At 40.1% G+C, this 20,740-nt stretch overlaps 1 long non-coding RNA gene across 1 annotated transcript in view; it reads left to right on the top strand.

Moving 5' to 3' along the window:
* Positions 1–19,755, top strand: part of LOC122813772 — a 71,832-nt gene extending 52,077 nt beyond the window's left edge. The window contains exons 2-3 of the long non-coding RNA XR_006366731.1: positions 19,216–19,338; positions 19,544–19,755. This is a non-coding gene — a long non-coding RNA (uncharacterized LOC122813772). The remainder of the gene's footprint in view (positions 1–19,215; positions 19,339–19,543) is intronic.
* Positions 19,756–20,740: the final 985 nt, after the last annotated feature.

Here is a 20,740-nt window from a genome sequence, read left to right as displayed (position 1 = left end):
GGTTGTAAAAGGGTTTGTGCACAATTGTGATTTGTTTAAAGTGAATCTGATTCAAAAGCACTAACCAGCCTAATTGTTTCAGGTTATGGCAGTGATGGGTCTTAAAGGAGGAAGGAGTAGTAAATCTGGCAATGCTATTGTAAGTGTTGGCTAGCTTGTTAAGGTTATTTTTTGACAAGTTAGTATATATGGAAGAAGCATATAGAAGTGTGGAGATAAGGTGGGAATAGGCAATAGTGGTTCTGGCTAGTGGGGAGAGAAAGGGTTTTATCTTATAGAGGGAGCCTAGTTTCCTGTTGACAGTTTTTATGGTATTGTTGATATGGGTTTCAAAGTTCAGGTCGTTATCAATGGCTACCCCTAGAAGTTTAGTTGTTGGATCAGGAGATATGAGTGTACCATTATTGGATAACACTGAAAAGTTCATTGGGAGTGATTTACGGGTAGGAGTGAAGTGGAGGAGTTTGTTTTTTGGGCGGTTCAAGAGGAGGCAGTATTGTAAAAAACAGTTTTCTGTTTTATTGAACATTGTCTGAGTTAGAGTCTGTAGTTGGGATTGAGATTTAGCTGAGCAGATTATTGTTGAATCATCTGTGTATTGTACACAGTTAGTTAAAGGAATAGCTAGGTTAAGGTCATTGATAAATAATGAGAAAAGGAGGGTGCCCAATATAGAGCCCTGAGGAACACCTAGGGTAACTGGGAGATGGGATGAGAGGTTGTTGTCCCATAGCACTGCCTGCTGTCTATTATCAAGGTAGGACTGGAACCATTTTATAGTGTTTGTGTCCAGAGAGAAGGATTTTAGAATATTGAGAAGTAAGTGGTGGCTGACCATGTTGAATGCTTTTGAAAGGTCGATAAAAAGTGGTGAAGTGAGAAGATTGTTATTATGGTTTTTATTGATGCTGTCAGTGAAGGATAAGAGTGCAGTTGTTGTACTGTGGAAAGGCCTGAAGCCATGTTGAGATTTGGCCAGTAAATTGTTCTAGAGTAGGTGGTCTAGTAACTGTCTGTGGATGCACTTTTCCATTATTTTAGCTAATGGGGAAAGTAGTGCTATGGGACGATGGTTAGAATATTCTATGGAGTTTCCACCCTTGTGTAGGGGGATAATGTAGGAGATTTTCCAGATGGTGGGAATAGTGCTTTCTTGTATGGTTCTATTTATCAGCAATGATACAGGATAAGCAATACTATGGCTGCCTTTTTGTAGATATTCAGCAGGTAGATGGTCAGCTGAGGGTGCAGTAGGTCTTAGTTTACTTAAGAGGTTGCAGATGAGGGAAGTTGGGACAGGTTGCAGGTTTAGAGTTGGGAGATAGTTAGTAGTATTGGTTGGAAGGGCAGAGCTATCAACTGTTAGTTGATTAGCAAGTGTTTGGATGGTCTCTGTGAAGAAGGTATTAAAAGCATTAGCAGTTTGCTTTGGATTGTCGGAATTTGATCCTATAGGGGGTGGTGTTGTGGATTGGCCTGGTTGAAGTAATCTGTATATGCAAGCCCAGAACTTTTGTGGATTATTTTGATTGGTCCGTTGGAGGTGGAAGTAAAAGTTTTTTGTATCTTCGAGTATAGTTTTCTTAGTCTCATTTCTTTTTTGCCTGAATTGTTGTTGGTCTACGGGGTTTTTAGTTGTTCTCCATAGTGCCCAAACTTTATTTCTCTGTTGAATTTTCTACCTTTTTTTCTTTGTAAGCCATGGGGAGGGTTTAGATATAATTTTGATGGAACGCTTTGGTGCATGGTGGTTAAGGATTGTTAAGAATTTTGAGTTAAAGTAGTTTGTTGAGTAGTTTGTTGCTTCATCAAGTGGGAGGTATTTAACAGGTGACCAATCACATTCTTTTAGTTCAGCTTGGAAGTTATTGGGGTTAAAGTTTCTGTTGCTTCTTATTGTTTTATATATGGTTGGGTTGTGTGAGCTCGACCTTTGCCTGATTATGTAAATGAGGGAATGGTCACTTACATTGTCAGGGAGGGTCCCTACATTATAGAGTTGTTGGTGATTATTTATTTGAATCCAGTCTAGGATGGATTCTATGTTATTGGGTTTATTAATTCTGGTTGGGGAGTTAATTGCTTGTGAGAAGCCATTAAGGTTAATATGGGAGGTTGGTGATTCAGTAGAGCAGTCCTTCCAGTCTATATTAAAGTCTCCAAGAATTATTGTCTCTTGGGGAATATTTGTGGAGAGTTCAGCAAGGATACCTTCCAGAGTGGTGATGTTGTTACCAGGGGGGAAAGTAGATACATATTATATTTAGGGATATGCTGGGATTAAGTTGAAGTTTGGTGCTAATGATTTCTGCATTGTTTTCAGAAGAGGAACCAAGATCTAGTATAGATATTTGCAGCCCTTCTTTGTAAATGATAGCAACACCCCCTCCTTTTTTTACTTTGTGGTCTTGTCTCAAGATGTTGTACCCAGATGTAATAATTTCAACAACTTGTGCAGTGGGTTTTAGCCATGTTTATGTTAAACAAAGTATATCAAAGGAATGAAAATCAAGGAGAGCATGGAGGTGGGCAATTTTATTATTTATGCTGTGAATATTGAGGTGAGCTATATAGAGTGAGTTGGGAGATTTATTTGGGATATTTGGGGTAGAGGGAACATTAATTTGTGGTTCTGTGCTTGTTTTATACCCTGGTCCTTGGTTAGGATGTATGTCCCCATCTAGTAAGGATAGGTGTAATAGTTTGTTTAAGGGATTGTGGAGGTTAAAGTAATGGTGAAGAGGTTTTTTAGGTTTTAGATAGTTGTATTTGATATAGGTCAGTCTGTGATATTTAGCTGGTAAATAGCTAGGTAAAGATCTTATATTTATGTGTTCTGGAGAGTTAATTAGAGGTATAGTACTTGTTTGTACATTAGGGAAGTTCAGCTGTAAATATTTTGACTGCTCATATGAGATTAGCAGGTAGGCTGCTGTTAGAGAATGTAGGAGAAAGACAATGATTAGGAGCTTTAGCTGGATTTGGAAAGGTTGTGTTTGCATAGTGACTAATAAGCTTACTGGTGTTCTTTAAAGGGGAGGAGTTATAGTAGGGGTGGTTAGAGAGAGGTGAATGTAGAATGTTAACAATATGACTATTGTGATTGGACTGGAGAGGAAGAGGGTGTGGTGAGGATGTATAAGCTTTGGAGTAGTAGGGGTGGGAGGGAATTGGGGGTAGGGTAGATGAGAGGAGTGAGTCCGCAGGGCGAATGGAGCAGGTAGAGACAAGAGAGAGATAAAGAGCTGAAAAGAACAATCAGTTGAAGCAAGGATTACAGTAGGTAGGTAACCCTAAATACGGAATGAAGTTAAAAGATTAGATAGTAGAGCTATTTGGAGGGTGTGTGAGAGCTAACCATAAAAATAAATAGATGTTATGGGCTACAGTTTAAAAGCAAGTGGATAAACAGTATATAGCAAAGGTGTAGTACAGGTTAGGAGAATGCTTCAAGGCCTGGAAGGGACAAGTCCACCACCTGGTGGCCCAAATTAATTTATTCTAAGCAGGTCGTCATCTAAAGCTGTTTTAAGTGTATTTGTTATTGTTTATAGTCATTTAAAGCTGTTTTAAGTGCATTTTTTACTGTTTTTGCATCTTTTAAAAAAAGTCCTTGTTTCCCACCTTTCTAAGCTAGCATAGTCCAGTTTTCAGGCTAGTGCTGAATTCAGGGCTGTGTTACAAGTTTCTGAGTTGCCCAAACCTTATTTGGTTAGACAGAGGTTTCTCTGTTCACCTGTGAGAGAGGGAGCTTTGAACAACCATCTGTCCCTGGAGGAGTGGTTCCAGCCCAGAAGTTAGTAGTTTATAGGCTATTTTGGGATAATTTCTATCTCTTTCATTTCCCTGCTGTAAAATAATGTGTTTTCACAGTTTTGCACATTCGGGTAGTGCCGGTTAGCTAGGGCTAAATTATTCCTGGCTCCACCAATTCTCCTCTTCAGTTTTTCCCTTGAAAGTAGTCTAACTCTCAACCTAAGCACTTAAAAAGTATCCTACAGTCCAGCACTTGCTCAGACCTAATAGCAAGCACTAGTATACCCCGACACTTGATTGCCCAGCAGGGCAAGGCTCATTATTCACCCATCACCAACCAAGCGACTAAGCAGCTCACCCTACTATTCAGACATGACCAAAGGGCAATTTCAGGTATACTCTCCAGTACAGCTTGTGATCCTGCATATCCTGAGGCAATGTTACATCTGCCTCATGTACACAGACAACCCTCTCCTCCTACCACAAAACATTAACATATGCAAGAGATGCAATTATATCGCTAAATGGGAGGCTAACTCTCTCCACCCAAGACTGGAGCAGGCAGTCATGAGGAAAAGGTTAACATTTGCACCACAGCTTCAGCCTCACATAGACATACTAAACCAGCACTGGCAAAAAATACACATAAATACACAAAATCATACTCGGAGGCTCTAAATAAAAACCTGCAAAAGCATCATAGAACTCCAAAGCAGACACCCAAAAAACCTGTACCTCCCATCACAAACCAGACAACACATAAAACACAAAATCAGCGTGCTGCACAATCACAGCCCTTAAGGCGAAATAACATATCTAACAAACTAGTAATAGGTGACTCTATAGTCAGGCACACTGATGTCCCACTCACTAGGCTGGACAAGGAGAAGGTTACTGTTAGCTGCCTGTCGGGAGCCAGAATCCGCCACATTCCACAAGCACTCAGGTCACTCCAGAACAAGTACAAATATGACTCTGTCATTGTTCATGTTGGTGTGAATGACCTGAGACGTACCTCCCTGGACTACATGAAAAGAGACATGGAAGAGCTCTCTGATCATGTAGTCCAGGTAGGTATGACCCTGACCCTGAGTAGCATCCTGCCCTCACCAAGAATGATACTGCAGTATAAAGAAAAAATTATTAATTTCAACAAATGGCTAAGCTTCTGGTGTCATTCAAATGGGATCCAGTGTCTGTCAGCCTGGGACAACATGCTCAACAAACCTTGTTGCTTCGCAAGAGATGGCTTGCACCTGTCACCCCTAGGCTTTCAAATACTGGCCAAGGCTCTTGCTGCCCGCATAGTGCCTTTTTTAAGCAAGGCTCAAAAGTCAAACCCACCTCCATAAACAGCACAAATAGAAAATGAGGATTATGCTACTCAATGCCAGGAGTTTAAATCTTAAAATGCACATGCTCGAAGCACTCCTCAGTATGGAGAACGTCGATATCTGTCCAGTAACTGAAACCTGGTTCAAGACTCCACAGAGCACCACTGCACTAGCAGGCTACAACTTATACCACACATTTTGGCCACAGAACATGGACGGAAACATAAAAGGAGGGGGTGTATCCATATTCATTAAGGATACCTACATCTCCAGGTTAGTGGCGCAGCATGATACCTCTGAGATCATCCATGTGCAACTAACATCGGGCAAATCTGCAATGCAAAGTGTGGCCTGCTACAGATCACCCTCTATGACCCAGGACCACCACTCCACCTTTCTGGAGACACTGGAAAACATGAAGGTCCTACCAATCACCCTGATATTTGGCAATTTCAATTACCCTACCGTTAACTGGGAAAACTACTCAAGTACAAACTCCCAGGTCGAGCGCTTCCTGGAATTTATCATCTCAAATGCCCTGGATCAGCTGGTAAACTCCCCTACTAGAGGTGAAAACATATTGGACCTGGTCATCACCAACACGGGCGACAGGTGTTCCGCACCGGGGGTCAACCCATCACTGGTTAGATCGGACCATAAACTAATCACTCTGGATGTCCACACCACACCGCTACCCCCAACCAAGGAAACCACAGTGAAAAACTTTTCTATAGCAAACTTTACCTTACTTAAGACAGAGGTGGTAAGTTTCACACCCCCCACGCTAAAGGATAACAGTGTCCAAGATGCAGGAACCTTTACAAATGCACTCTCTGAGCATCTACAAGGATGCATGGATTGTGCCATCACTAGCAAAACCAAGGCTCACTCCCCTAAAAGAAGGAAACCAGTCTGGTGGACCCCTGCCATAAACAGGCTATACAATAGAAGGAGGAAACTAGTTCAGAAATAAAGCAAATCCCAAGAAGGAAAGACCACCATGATCAGTATCAGTAAGAAATTAAGGTCCCTCATAAAATCATCCAAGGCTAAATTTGAAAGAAAAATAGCCAAGGATTCGAAAGATAACCACAAAGCCTTCTTTAGCTATGTCAAGAATCTAAGTGGCAACTTACAGATATGCTCTGAGCTAGTGCAAAATAGCACAACATATACTGAACCTACTGATATTGCCAACATCCTGGCAGATAGATTCAGTGCAAACTTCACCCCACTCTCACTCCCAAAAGGGCCCACAACAATACCAGAAAAGTGTAGTGTCCCAGAAATCACAGACGCACAGGTGAAAACAGCCCTTTCAAAACCCAAAAGCACAGCATATATGGGGCCAGATGGTGTCCCAGGCTGTGTCTTGCACAAACTACAGAATGAACTAACCCCCATCTAAACACACTGTTCAACTTCAGCCTCTCCACAGGCTACGTGTCCATAGAATGGCCTACAGCAATGGTTATTCTGCTCCACAAAGGAGGGGCCACAAGTGACCCCAGTAACTATCACCCCATAAGCCTGACTAGCCTGGTCTGCAAGACTATGGAGTGCATCATCATGGAACTCATTAACAAAGACATTAGGAACCTCAAACACTTGAACCAACACATTTCAGCTTTGTTAAGGGCAGATCATACCTACTAAACCTGGTTGACCTCTTTGAAACAGTCACCAAGACCATAGATGAGGGGAAGGTGGTTCACACAGCTGACTTTGACCTCGCCAAGGCTTTTGACACCATTCCCCACTTGGGAAGTATAGAAAAACTCACCAGTTTGAGCATAAACCCCTAAGTCATGAGATGGGTTGCCAACTGGCTTACAGACAGAACTCACATGGTAAGAATAGCAAGCTCCAAGTCTGACTCTAAACCAGTCACAAGTGGTGTCCCACAAGGCTTGGTCATGGGACCCCTACTGTTTGGCATATACTTCTCAGAAATACAGGCAAACACAGGAGGACTATGGCTAATCAAGTTCGCTGATGACTGCAAACTGGGAGCCATAACTGATTCTCTGGCTGACATGGACATTCTCCAAAAGGGCCTTACTGAGACAGATACCTGGTGTCAAAGTCATGGTCTCAAGCTAAATGCCAGAAAAGGCATAGTCTTCCCATTTAGGAAAAACAAAACACCCATGAATTACCACATAGGTGGCAGCCACCTTAATGCAGAAGAGGTAATAAGAGATCTGGGGACCCAGGTAGATAGTAATCTCTCCTTTGACAATCATATTGCCAAAGTAGTTAGGAAATCCTTCTATGTAGCCCATCTAATTACTAAAGGGTTCGCATCTGGAAATAAAGAGGTTATATTGCCCCTCTACTCATCACTCATAAGACCCATCATAGAGTACAATGCCCCATTTGGGATGTACTTCACACGACACTTCCAACAGCTGGAAAGACCACAAAAGTACCTCACCAAGAGGATTACTGGCCTCAACCATATGTCCTATGCAGCCTGACTGGAAAAACTCCGGCTGTACTCAGTGGCATATGACTTACTTAGAGGGGATCTCTGTTTGACTTACAAAGCCATGTCAAACTCAGAATTGATCGACATGCTCCACCTAAAAAAATCCAAGTCATTGCGAGCCACTTACTCTAGTGAGCTAAACCTCACCGCAACAATAACTAGAACATGCTGGAGGGATAGATTCCTGGCACAGAGACTTCCAATGCTTTGGAACAAAATTCCTAACTACATTACGCAGAGCCCCTCACTAACACTCTTCAAAAGAAACCTTGACGAGTGGATGGGTAACAGAAAATACCCCCCTGGGATCACTTCATTGGCTCTTCTTGACAGAGGCTCAGTTAATTAATCAATGGGGTGGCGAAAGCTGACACACTCTGGCTAGGCTTATAAATGCCCTCAGGCAGATAGCCTGCTACCTACCTATGAACCTATGAACCTACCTATATACAATCCTTCGTTAGTCCCCAAGGATTGTATTCATCTGTTCATCTATTTTAAAAAAAATCCATTTTCGATAAAGAATATTTTTGATATAATTTCTGTCAACATCATATGTAGTAATAATGGCTTTATCATAGTATCATAGGTGATTACTAGCTTATCGACCCGGACGTCATTTTAAGCCTAGCCATTTCAACCCGATGTAATATCATAGATGAACTAGCTAATGCCAAAGATTGTATTTAGTGATGACTGCCCATGTACAGGAGGGCTGTGGAGTGCTATCCTAGGGAAGAATTTAAGGTGCCCCATCCACTCTTCCAGGTTCCTCTTTGTGATGCCAGTGCAATGGCGCAGTAATCAAGGAGCCTTAATCCTCACCACTAGCAGCAGTGAGGGGCGTCCACATTGGGAAGATAACAAGTACACACACAGTAAAGTACAATTTCCTTTAAGAGCACACAGAGATCACAGTCAGTCTAGAGCTGGTTTCTCCCTTTCTCTCCAGATCCCCAATAAGACTCACTTTAGATTCACTATTTGCCCATGAAATTGCAAAAATATGGAACAACCTTCCCCTGACCTCAAACTACAAAACTCCAAACCCTTATTCAAAAGTCTACTTAAAACATACTTCTTCACCAACTGTAATTGACCCCCTGAAGCCTCGTCCACTTACAATTTCTACACCCCATCTGTCCTGGACAGCACAAACAACACCATCTAAGTATATCTATCCATGTGTGAAAAAATAACCTATATATGAGTGTGTGTGTGTGTGTGTGTGTGTGTGTGTGTGTGTGTGTATATATATATATATATATATATATATATATATATATATATATATATATATATATATATATATATATATATATATATATATATATATATATATATATATATATATATATATATATATATATATATACATATATATATATATATATATATGTGTGTATATATATATATATATATATATATATATATATATATGTGTGTGTGTGTGTGTGTATATATATATATGCATGTCTATGTATGCATATATATGTATATATGTGTATATGCTCTTACATGTATATTTGCTTGAATGTATATATGGAAAACTTAAATATTTATATACTCTTATTCAGTTTGTGAAATATCTTGCAATGCTCTACCAGGTTCTTATCTACTCTTATTGTATATTTTGTACATTTGTATTTTCAACCAAAAGGGTGAATATCCTCTTAGTGTATACTAATAGCTGTAAAGTCTACAATCTGTATGTTACTACTCTGCAATGTCTCTTTTGTAAGTTTTTCTTCTCTTTGTAAACTTATGGAGTTTTTCTCCCCAGGACTCTGCTGAAAATGGACACTTGTTGTCTAGTCGGACTATCCTGGCAATCAAATGTTAATCTCAGCCAAGTAGTCAAGCCAGAACCTCCAGTACCCTCTATGTCCAACCACCACTTCATGTCCCTGCCCAAGTAGCTGACACACACACACACTTTGAGATTTGATTTATATACAAACACATAGGCACTCCTGGGGAAGGCTGGCAAAAGTTCTCCAGCTATGCCCCCTTCTATCCAGACTATATGGGAGTACCACCTGCTACCAACTACTCTTATCAGGTACTATAAGGCCCTTACCAAAGGGTGTCCAATTCTACTGTGCAATGTTACTGTTATCCAATTGGTAAGTGTGACTGAGATTTGAAAGCTATCTAGGAGTGGCCTATACAGTGTCACCAAATACATGCAAGTACCCTAGAACTTAAATATCTCTTCACAAAACAGCCATAGTTAAACAGTTTAAAATATATAATAATAAATAATAAAAACACAAGACAATACTCATCAATTCAATACAGTGATAATAGAGAGCTCAGAAATCACAGGAAAATACTTTAAAACAATATCGTAGGATAGTCTTACATCCATATAGAAAACCGGTAGACTAATCTTGCTATTTCTGTCTATCTCTAAGAGAAATACTAAGATCTAAGATCCTACTTACAGAGCAAAGCAAGTGCTGGTGAGCTGATGTATTGAGGTTCAGACACAAATACAAAATGCTATTCTTACTTTCTGAGATTGCCCTTAAATTAATAATACACATTACTGCTGAGTCATTTCGACAGCCTCATTGGTGCAGCTGTTAGCATTGTCACCTCACAACAAGAGGGTCTCTGGTTCAATCTTCGGCTGGGGTGTCTTCTGTGTGGAGTCTGCATGTCCTCCCTGTGATCGTGTGGGCTTCCTCTGGGTGCTCCAGTTTTCTCCCACATACCCAAAGACATGCTGCAAGTGGATTGGACATGCTAAAATTGGCCCCAGGTGTGAGTGCGTGCATGGCGTGTGTGTGCCTTCTGTGGAAGGTTGGGCACCGGACTGACAACTCAACATCATAAAAACTCCACTGCCATTCATGAGTGGGCAAGGTGATCTGCTGTGGTGACCCCTGGGAAAAGCTGAAAGAGAGAGACTGCTGAGTAATTTCAGATTACATCATTATTGTTACATCTGCTTAAGTTTCCCAGGCTCACAGAACTTAAAAGTAAACATTTCATTTTGATCTGCACCTGCCAGGAAGCCACAGTAATAAAAGACACTTTACATGTGAAGCCTAGTAATTATCTCTGTCTTAGAGCAATAGAAAGAATTTCTAGCTGCAGGCATCCTGTCTCCTAGCTTGAGATCAAACACAGTTGTAAAATCCTTTACTTATCAGCTTTCTTCCAGCAGGGTGCACTGTGGTCATATTTTTGAATCTCAGAAAATAACACAGTTTTCTTACATCTGTGAAACCAGCCCATGGATCATATTAATATTTACAATGACATAGAATTATTTATACAATTCTATCTGGCTGGGCTGGCAGCCCCTCAGTTTTTCACACTCTTGAGCAGTTTCATAGAGGTGCTCTGTTTCACATGAATTGGTAGCCTGTTCCAAAGCCATGGCGGTCACTGGTAGATAAATCTGTTTCCCCAGCATGTCGTAATTAAGTCACAGGCCAAATTTATGCCCCTAGAACAAGTAGCCCTAGACCCATTTGAAGTCTATATAATACAGAGTGTAGTGATAGGGATTTTTGTCAGTCCGTGTAAGGAAAATGCTGGAGGCTCTTGATCTTTTTTGTTAGAAACCTCTGAGGTCTCTTTAATTGCTGTAGGTGCTTAGTACAGTAAATACCAAATGGGGCATTATACTCAATTATTGTCCAGATAAGTGCCAAGTATAGGGGGTTATAACTTCTTTTGCTCTCGAGTTAATGCCTTTACTAATCAAGTGAGCTACATGGAAAGATTTCCTTACAAAGAAGACACCTGGTGGTTGAAGTTAAGGTCATGATCAATCTGTGATCCCTGGTCCCTTATCACTTCATGGGTACTTCGGGTATTGTTATTGATTTCATAGTGTGAAGGGATATTGTTTGTGCTGAAAGGAATGATTATGAATTTATTTGCATTTAGTTTGAGACTGTGACTAATACACCAGTCATTGGACTGCGTGAGACCATCCTGGAGTATACTGACATCATTTGGGGATTCAAAGATTGCATCTAGTTTGCAGTTGACTGCAAACTTGGTCACCCATAATCCTTTAGTTTTGACCTGAACTTCTGAGAAGTATATACCAAACAGAAGGTGGCCCAGCACTGACACCTGTGGCACCCCGCTGGTAACAGTTCTGCTGGTTGATGTGGAGTCACCCACTTCGATAGTGTGTGACTGGTGTATGAGTCAGTTGGCAACTCATCTTACAATGAAGGGGTTTACATTCAGTTTGCTAAATTTTTCGGTAATGCCTGAATGTGGGATTGTGTCAAAAGTCTTTGTCAAGTCGAGATATGCTGTGTGCACAGATTTGTCATCATCAATGGCCTTGGTCACACTTTCAAAAAAATTCATCAGATTTAACAGGCAGGATCTGCCCTTTATGAAGCTGAATTGGGTAGGATACAGGGTTTGGAGGACACCTATGTCTTTATTTATGAGGTCCATAATGATACCTTCCATGGCCCTACAGATGAGGCTGCTCAGGTGTATGGGTTTGTAATTCCCTGGGTCTATTGTTAGGCCACTTTTTTGGTGGAAATAACTGTAGTTGTTCTCCATTCCACAGGAACAAAGCCCGTGGTTAGGCTATAATTAAAAAGAGTATTTGGTGGTGATGCTAGTTCATGTTTTAGCCTGTTTTGAAGACATCCTGGGATGTTGTCTGGTCCCATAGAGGCCACGTTCTTTGCCTTGGACAGGGCTTTGAGGATCTGCTTTTCAGATATGTAAGTTAGGGGGAAGTTCGGCGGATGGCTTGTTACAAGTTAGAAGGGGATAACTGAGTGAAATTTTTGCCAAACCTATCCACTATCAGGTTTTCTATCTCTGTGGGGTCAGTGTTTGTGATACACTTGGTCACCAGTTCTACACATTCTTAGGTCCTACCCTTTAGGCTACATACATTGCTGTAAAAGGCCTTATGGTTATCCTTGGCAGTACTTGATAGGTTTCTCTCAAAGGAGCTCTTGGAGGATTTGACAAGTTGTCTTATTTGCCTGTTAAGGCCGAGAAGGGTGCACTTCTATTTTTGGGTCATTGTCTTTGTTTTCTTGGACAGCACATTTTTGCATTTATTCTAGAGTTTGTTGATGCCAGAAGTCCACCATGGCAGCTTGATTTTACTTGGGGTTCTGGCTTTTATTCTATCAGGTACAGCTGAGTTTATACACTTCTGCAAGCGATTGTACAGCACTTTAGTGTAAGCTTCAGTGAAGTTACCACTTTCAGCTTGGGGTGAGGCTTGGAATGCATTTATACCTTCACCTAGGAGGGTATAGTTTGCCTTGATGAAGTTTTTTAGTCTGATTTTACCCTTTCTGAGTTCTGATGTTCATGTCAGTTCAAAGATGACTAATTTGTGGTCAGTTTTAACTAATGAGGGTCCAACAGTTGCAGCAGTGCACCTGTTTGACATGTTGTTGAGACCCAGAGCTAGAATGTTTGTTCCTCTTGTTGGGGTATAGAAAATTTGCTCAAGGGAATTTGAATTCACAAAGTTAAGGAACTTTTGTGCTAGTGAGTTTGGGCTAGAGTAGTTTTCCCAGTTGTTGGTGGGATAATTGAAATCCCTCATAACCAGTGTGTTAGGTAAAATTTGGATTGTCTTTAGTTTGGTTAAGTAGGCTGCATGGTTATCACAACCCATGGAGGGGGCTCTATAACTGGCTAGGACTTGAATGGGGGTCTTACCCACTGTAACCTGGACCTGGAGTAGCTCCATTCCACTCTAACTAAATGTGAGGTGAATTTATCTCTAATATACATTGAAACACCACCTCCTTTGGTTTTCACACATTCATTTTTGCAGTCCAGATACGTGGAAGGCATTGTAGCCTTGCAGGGCTGGGGTACTCTCTGAGGCCTTATACCAGGTTTCTGTGACTACACAGACATTACATCTTCTAGTGATAGAATTGCTTACAGGGAGTGCAGTTTTTGGTTTTAGCTCCCAGCATTTAGCAGCATGACCCTTTTTTTTCTGATTGGTTTATTTCATATTGGTAATGTTGCTTTCAAGACCTTGCTAAAAAAGACACTATGGGGAAGGCAAGAGCCTCAGCCAGCAGCTGAAAGCCTAGGGGTACCAGGTGCAAATCATCTCTGACAAAGCAGAGAGGTTCGTCTACAGGGCTTCACATGCACAGAGGAACTGGATCACATTGGAATGACACCGAAAACTAAGCCAATTATTGAACTCAATCATTTTTTATTTTTACTGTGGCATCATTCTAGGTGAGGGTAGTATGCTGCTCAAGGCTAGGGACATACCTGACTGGGACACATACTCAGTGAGCTCAACCGTGTTTCTCTTCATATCGTCCAGTGGGGTACATCTCAGGTCAATGACGCCAAGATGAACTATTGACAGTCATAATGGAACTTTGTAAAGGGGGGCAACAACATCTCTAGATCTAGTCACAATCAATTTGTTTATAAGCTGTGCAATATAGAAAGGCTTTTCTTATGACTCTGGGCACATGTTGGTCAAAAGTTATGTCACTGTACACACAAGTTCCCAAATGCCAAACAATTGGGTCAGTTCTCAGAGGGCATTGTCATGATTTTGACACCAGTTATTATTTGGGACAAACCTTCCTGCATGATGGTTAAGTCATTTGGGGATTCAGTAACTTCTCCTAGCTTGCAGTCATCTCAAACTTAGCTGACCAAAGTTCTTTGGTATTTCCTTTTACTTTTGAGATGTATATGCCTCACAGTAAGATGCTGTCTGGTTCGATTCTCAGCTAGAGCGTCTTCTGTGTGGAGACATGCGTGAATGGGCATACCTTCGTTGAAGGTTGTGCATCAGGGCTGGTAACTCGGCATGTAAAAATCAACTACCAATCATTAGCGCACCGGAGTTCCGCTGTGGCGACCCCTAATCGGGAAATGCTGAAAGACTCAACAACATGCCAAACAGAAAAAGTTTCGGCAGCAAACCCTGGGTGACTCAATTGGTGACTGGTCTCTTCCCCTGTTTTGATCTCCTGCATCCTGCGGGCCAAGTTGGCAATGCAGCTGGTGATGTAAGTGTTTGCTCCTACATTATTCATCTTTTGTACTACACCTGAGTATGGGATTGTGTCAAAAGGCTTGGCCAAGTCAAGGTAATGTGGTGTGAACTGTTTTACCTTCATCCATTGCTTTGGTAACAAGAGTAAAGTTTAAAATTTGCCCATGATTTTGAGCCTTTCTCACTTTCCTCTGGGCTGTTTTCAAGCACATTTTTAGAGCCATGCATACATGTATGCATTCCTTGACTCACCTTCCTATTTGTATTAAATTATATTCCTTGTATAGTAGAGCACCAGTTGTTAAGAATGTGTTTTAAATATGTAGTTTTGAACAGTCTTCCAGTAAGCAATGAAACAAAATGTATGAACCAATAATGACAAAACAAAACTACCCACTTTAGAAAATTGCAACCATAAAAGGCCGCTCAAACTTCTCATAATCCACCAATATCAGTAAATATGCAAAATGTCTGCAGACGTAAGTCATCTAAATAATTAAACATTTAAGGGATATCTATCTAATGAAGAGGTCGCTGCTAGGAAACAACTCTATATTTCATTGTTTCGTCTAAAATTAAATTGGCTGTTGCCCTTGAAGAATAAATTGCCTATGTTATATTAAAAAATGATAAGCTAATAATATTGCAACAGGGAATGGATGGCAAAGTGATAACAGGTTAGTAGTTACTAGGTAACTCCTCCAGAGGAGGACATTCACAAGACTGTAGCATCCACTCCCTTTTAAAATACAACATAGTACAGTATCAGCAATCTATCTGCATACTGTGGTAGTAGAACCCACAACCTTCTACATTAAAAGTATGCTAATATCTGTTGTGCTAACAATGCAAACAGTCTTGGACTGTGCAGCGCTAAACTTCTCTTCCCCTGAAGCTCTCAGCTCCTTGTAAAATTTTTTATTTATTTAACATTTTTTACCAGGAAATTCAGACTTGGAAGAAAGCCAATTTTCAGTTGAGGGCAGAAGCCCAGGAAGAAATGCATGTTTTTGTGACATGGGAGGAAATCAGAGAACCCACCCAAGTACAGGGAGGACATACAGGGTCCCAGCCAAGAATCAAACCACATAACCTCTTGGTGTGAAGCAACAACACTACCACTGCACCATCCACTTACAACTAAAGTGCTCAATTTCACAGCAGAAGAAATCTGGAAAAAGCCAAAATTTATTGGGGGGGGGGGGGCAAAGGGCTAAAACCAGGGACACATTTTAAGTATTGCTTGTATAATTTTAGAAAGCTGCTAAAATAGTGTTTTGTTACTGTGTATTTCTAAATAAAAAGATGATAAGACTGCAACTTACAGGGCTTTCATTATGATTTGCCAGCCACAAATCTTAAGAGGAACAGACCAAAAGTATGAGCCAAACTCCCTGAATCACATGTGGTGGTGTGGGTAGAAAATGCAGGACCCTGTACCTAAGGTACAGACAGGGCTTGAGCCCAATTACACACACACACACACACACACACACACACACACACACACACACACACACACACACACACACACACATGAAATATTACTTTGGAGCTACACACAAGAAATATTGCTTTGGAGCTACTGCATAAAATAAATGGAACTAGCACTAAACGGCCATCACTATCACTTTGGAGCTACAGCCCTTTTTGATATAAATCCAATAGCATTGTACCTACAACCTCTAGCACATAAATTGTACCAGACATTAAACAACTTGAATACATCCTTGGTCAAAGCATTACACTTGTAATTATGTGCAAATGACCTCTAGAAACAGTCATCAACATCTTGGAATACTATGCAATCTCAAGTGGTACCCAACGTCAGAGCCCATTCTAATGCCAGAATAACTGACTGTAAATGTTTTGAAACCTTGATGACAATTTGTAAATATCATTCTTAGCAATGCCTCAAATATTTCACCAACTTTTACACTGTTCTCACACCATCATGGGAACAACCAGCAATTCCTCATACAGTAAACTCATGTACTGTTACTTCCTATGTTTTCTATTCTGTATATTTGAAATACAGAATTAAAAATGCAATGCGTACACTAACATTACTACAATCAAATCTGTAACAATCTGTGTACTATTTTGTGACTGGTTTGATTAAGGTATTGAGTGAAATTCTAGCCACTTTACAGAACATAGTGGGAACATCTCACATAGTTGTCTGCCAGTTGTTAATACTCTATATAACTGAATTGCCTGAGGAGCTTTTTTTCTCTCCAGGACTCTGCTTGTAAGATCATATAGCTGATTGTTACTATGTTACTAAAATTTAATAAATTGTTTTCTAGTCCTGAGGAGCTTTTCTCCCCGGGTCTCTGCTGAAAATGAGCCAAAAGCTCAGACAGACTAACCTGGCTAACAAATGTAAAATAAATAAATAAATACAAATAAATAAATAAAGAAAGATTTAGGCCAATGGCAATGTCAGCTATCTAGCTACTGCATAAAATAAAGGGAACTAGTACTAAATGGTCATCACTATCACTTTGGAGCTACTGCATAAAATAAACAGAGCCAGAAATTCCCACTTCAGAGCTACTGCATAAAATAAATGGAACTAGCACTAAACGACCATCGCTATCACTTCAGAGCTACTGCATAAAATAAATGGAGCCAGAAATATCACTTCAGAGCTACTGCATAAAATAAATGGAGCTAGCACTAAATGGCCATCACTATCACTTCAGAGCTACTGCATAAAATAAACGGCCATCACTTACTGCATAAGCGTAACAGAACTAAATATCACTGACTTACTCCAGAATTGGAGCCTTAGAAGTAAGCAGTTATCCACGGAGATAACACATGGGAGCCTTACCAGCAAGAAGTGCTTTCTATGCACTTTTGTGTTTAAATTAGTGTGCAATGTGCGCATGAGTCCTCCTCCCCCTCGCCCTGTGGTTCCAGCACCTATATCTATAGTGTACCACCTGTTTGTCTTTTCAGCTGCCAGTAGTGATTCGCGTCGGTAAATTGAAAAAAAAAGACATGCTAGAATAGATGCAGCTGGATCATTTAGCTGCATCTGTCTTTTGAGCCATGGCTTTTTTTTTTTTAAATGAGATGATCTGCAAACGTGAGGGGGGGGGATCCCATTCCCCCCTCGCTCTATGCTTCTGGCACCCATGGTTCGACAAGAGAACTAATGAATTTATTGCCAAAACGTGGTCTGATACATTTAGTTTGACACTTGACAAATGTCTGAGTACTAACTACACAGAATCTCTATATAACAACCTTAACCCAGTTAGTGCTATAATGTCTTCTGTTAAACATGGATAGCATTTGTAAAAGAAGAGTTCAGAAAGTCCTGATGATGGGTGGAGCAAAGCTGTTACTAAGATGGATGACAGATGAACCAAACAGTACACATTAAAGTTGGTTTGTCTTCTTTATAACACTTGAATTTAATAAATGTGGAGACAGGAGTGGGTGGAAGGGTGAAAAACAATAAAAAATGGACAACTCAAGTGAATATAACAGAGATTAGTTCCAAAGGACAGGCAAACAAGAAAGGCACATCAAGTTCATAATAAACTGTAATGTATCCTGTGATTCTTCCTTTGGGGACTGTTTGTAATGCAGATATTTCAAGATAAAAACATAGTGAAATCCAAGCCCTTTCTTCATAAATACCACTGCAAAAAGATGACAGGAGAGTGTAAAACTGCTGCAAGATCCCTGTATCATTGCAAGCTGCTGCCACTGTGTAATAAACAGTGATAAGTGCAGATATGCAGAATGCCAGTACAAATTCTTTCCACTGCATATCTGCTGCAGAAAGAAGAGGGAGGCCTAAAGTGTCTTAATGCCCAAGCTGTACAATACAATAAAACAGCATTAAGTTTATGTGGTGATTGCAATGCATTCAATATGTGAGTTTTGGAATGGATACCACTAATAAACTCTACAAAGCTCATGAAAACATGCTTTTATCACTTAATTTTAATGTTCTGGAGATCTTGGTATACCTGTTTATGCGAATATCTGAATTCCAGACTTCATGTGCCAGATGGCAAAGACAGACACATGAGCAGGGCTGACACTCAAGCATCCTGATGAGTTATGTGCAGGTAAAAGATGACTAGCAATGTTAATGTGGACAGATGAGATAAATTTAGTGTATATATTTATATATATATATATATATATATATATATATATTTAGTGTATAAGGTAACATTATTATATACATTTGACATGAAAACCTGGATTGTAATTAAAACACATAACATTGTACTGACCTTTTAAACTACAGGTAGCAACAATTCCTTCTTGACACTGAAAGCAGACAGCGCAAAGTAAAAAGAAAATAGAGAAGTAATTAAGAAGAATTTTATTATTTCATATATGACTATGATAAGCTACTTACAGGAGAATTAGGGAACATTGTTTGGAGCCAATAGCGTACATCTTAAACAGCAAAGTACTTTAAAATCCATGATTTAGTTTCAAAGCTGATTACTATATAAATGAATAATACCAAAGTGATGAGTTATGACATTCACTTTTCTCCACATGTAATGATAACCGAATAATGGAAGTGTTAATTAGATGGGGTTTTATTGACTTCTATTGTAATTTAATTATTTTTTTTGCCTTTACAGTATTACCTGCTCAATAAGGCAACATAATGATAAAAAAAATCTGCCTTCTTATACTTATGATGACCGGTGAAATATATGGAAGTGTTCTTGACTTAAAATGGCAACTCTGGAAATCCCAATATGGTAAGCATGCAATCTGGATAGCATTTAACAAGTCAAAAGTGTGGTCTAATGGTTAAGGTGTTTGCCTTATAAACACAATGTGCAACGTTTGAGTCTCACAATGGATAATTGGCTAGGCTCACAACGGCAGTTAGCTTAGTATGAGTCTTTGATGAATGCTTTGAATACTTCATTTTAACACTGTCTAACATAAACTATTTTACAGCAAAGAGCTACTTAAATGACATGGAGGAGCTTCTGAGGAGACAGATTTGGGATTCCAGCTTGAAAAAAGTCATGCATCACAATAAACGAGCTGATGAAGGAAAGGAGAGTTACTGGCTGGAGATGAATGAGTTTGCTGATATGGTAAAGCACTGCAGCATATACATTAATTCATGGCTCATTTTTTTTCCTTTCTGTGCTTTTCTAAGGAAGGCATGCACTGCCACTGAATAGTCCATGATGTCATGGGGCAACAGGCACTGCCACTGAATAGTCCATGATGTGATGGGGCAACAGGCACTGCCACTGAATAGTCCATGATGTCATGGGGCAACAGGCACTGTCACTGAATAGTCCATGATGTCATGGGGCAACAGGCACTGCCACTGAATAGTCCATGATGTCATGGGGCAACAGGCACTGCCACTTAATAGTCCATGATGTCACAGGGCAAGCATCATTTCCATTACTACAAGCATTGAACCTGCCTTTTCTGGTTATTGGGCAGAAATTCAACTGTTTGCTTTGTGATGTATTTCCGTCTAAGTTTACATTTTCCAAGTATGTATATGATTTTTATGAGACATTGTATTAGTAAAATAAAATAATGGCTGTTTTAATGTCAGTAAGTATCACTGTGTTAATATGACGTCTTTCTAAAATGCACACTCCAGAATGCCCACAGAATCCCAACAGCTGAGGTGACTGTGCTCCAGCCCCATTATATGGTGCCAGCATGACTATGGCATCCTGGCCTATTCTTCTTTACACAGACTTAGTATCTGTGCTCCTTGACTTCTGTCTCCAACACAAAAGCATAACCACACATTGTCAAGAGTAGGTTTCCTTTCTGAGACACAACGGTACCATTCATTGACCAACGCACACCAACTGAGCAGGAAGCAGTTATCAAGGGTACCAAAAGTTGTCAGAGATTTGGGATGCAAGGTTAGGCTTAAAAAGGCTCTTGTTGTCATCAGTCTGGTAAACACCTATGAACAGCTTCCATATAACTGTGCTTGCAATCCAGTCACTATCATCCCTACAACAGAGTCACATTTTAAATATATTCCCAACCAATCACATTAAACATAGCCAAAGTGCAATATCCAATACCCTACAAAGATGGTGCACTGACAGGAAACTCAAAACAGTAAAGTATACACAAACCTTTAAACTCAGGAAACTGTAATTCTCA

Source organism: Protopterus annectens, chromosome 1.part1 (assembly GCF_019279795.1).
Source record: "Protopterus annectens isolate FY-2018-M chromosome 1.part1, PAN1.0, whole genome shotgun sequence".
NCBI classification, from domain to species: Eukaryota; Metazoa; Chordata; order Ceratodontiformes; family Protopteridae; genus Protopterus; species Protopterus annectens.
This window is presented reverse-complemented; position numbering and strand designations above follow the sequence as displayed.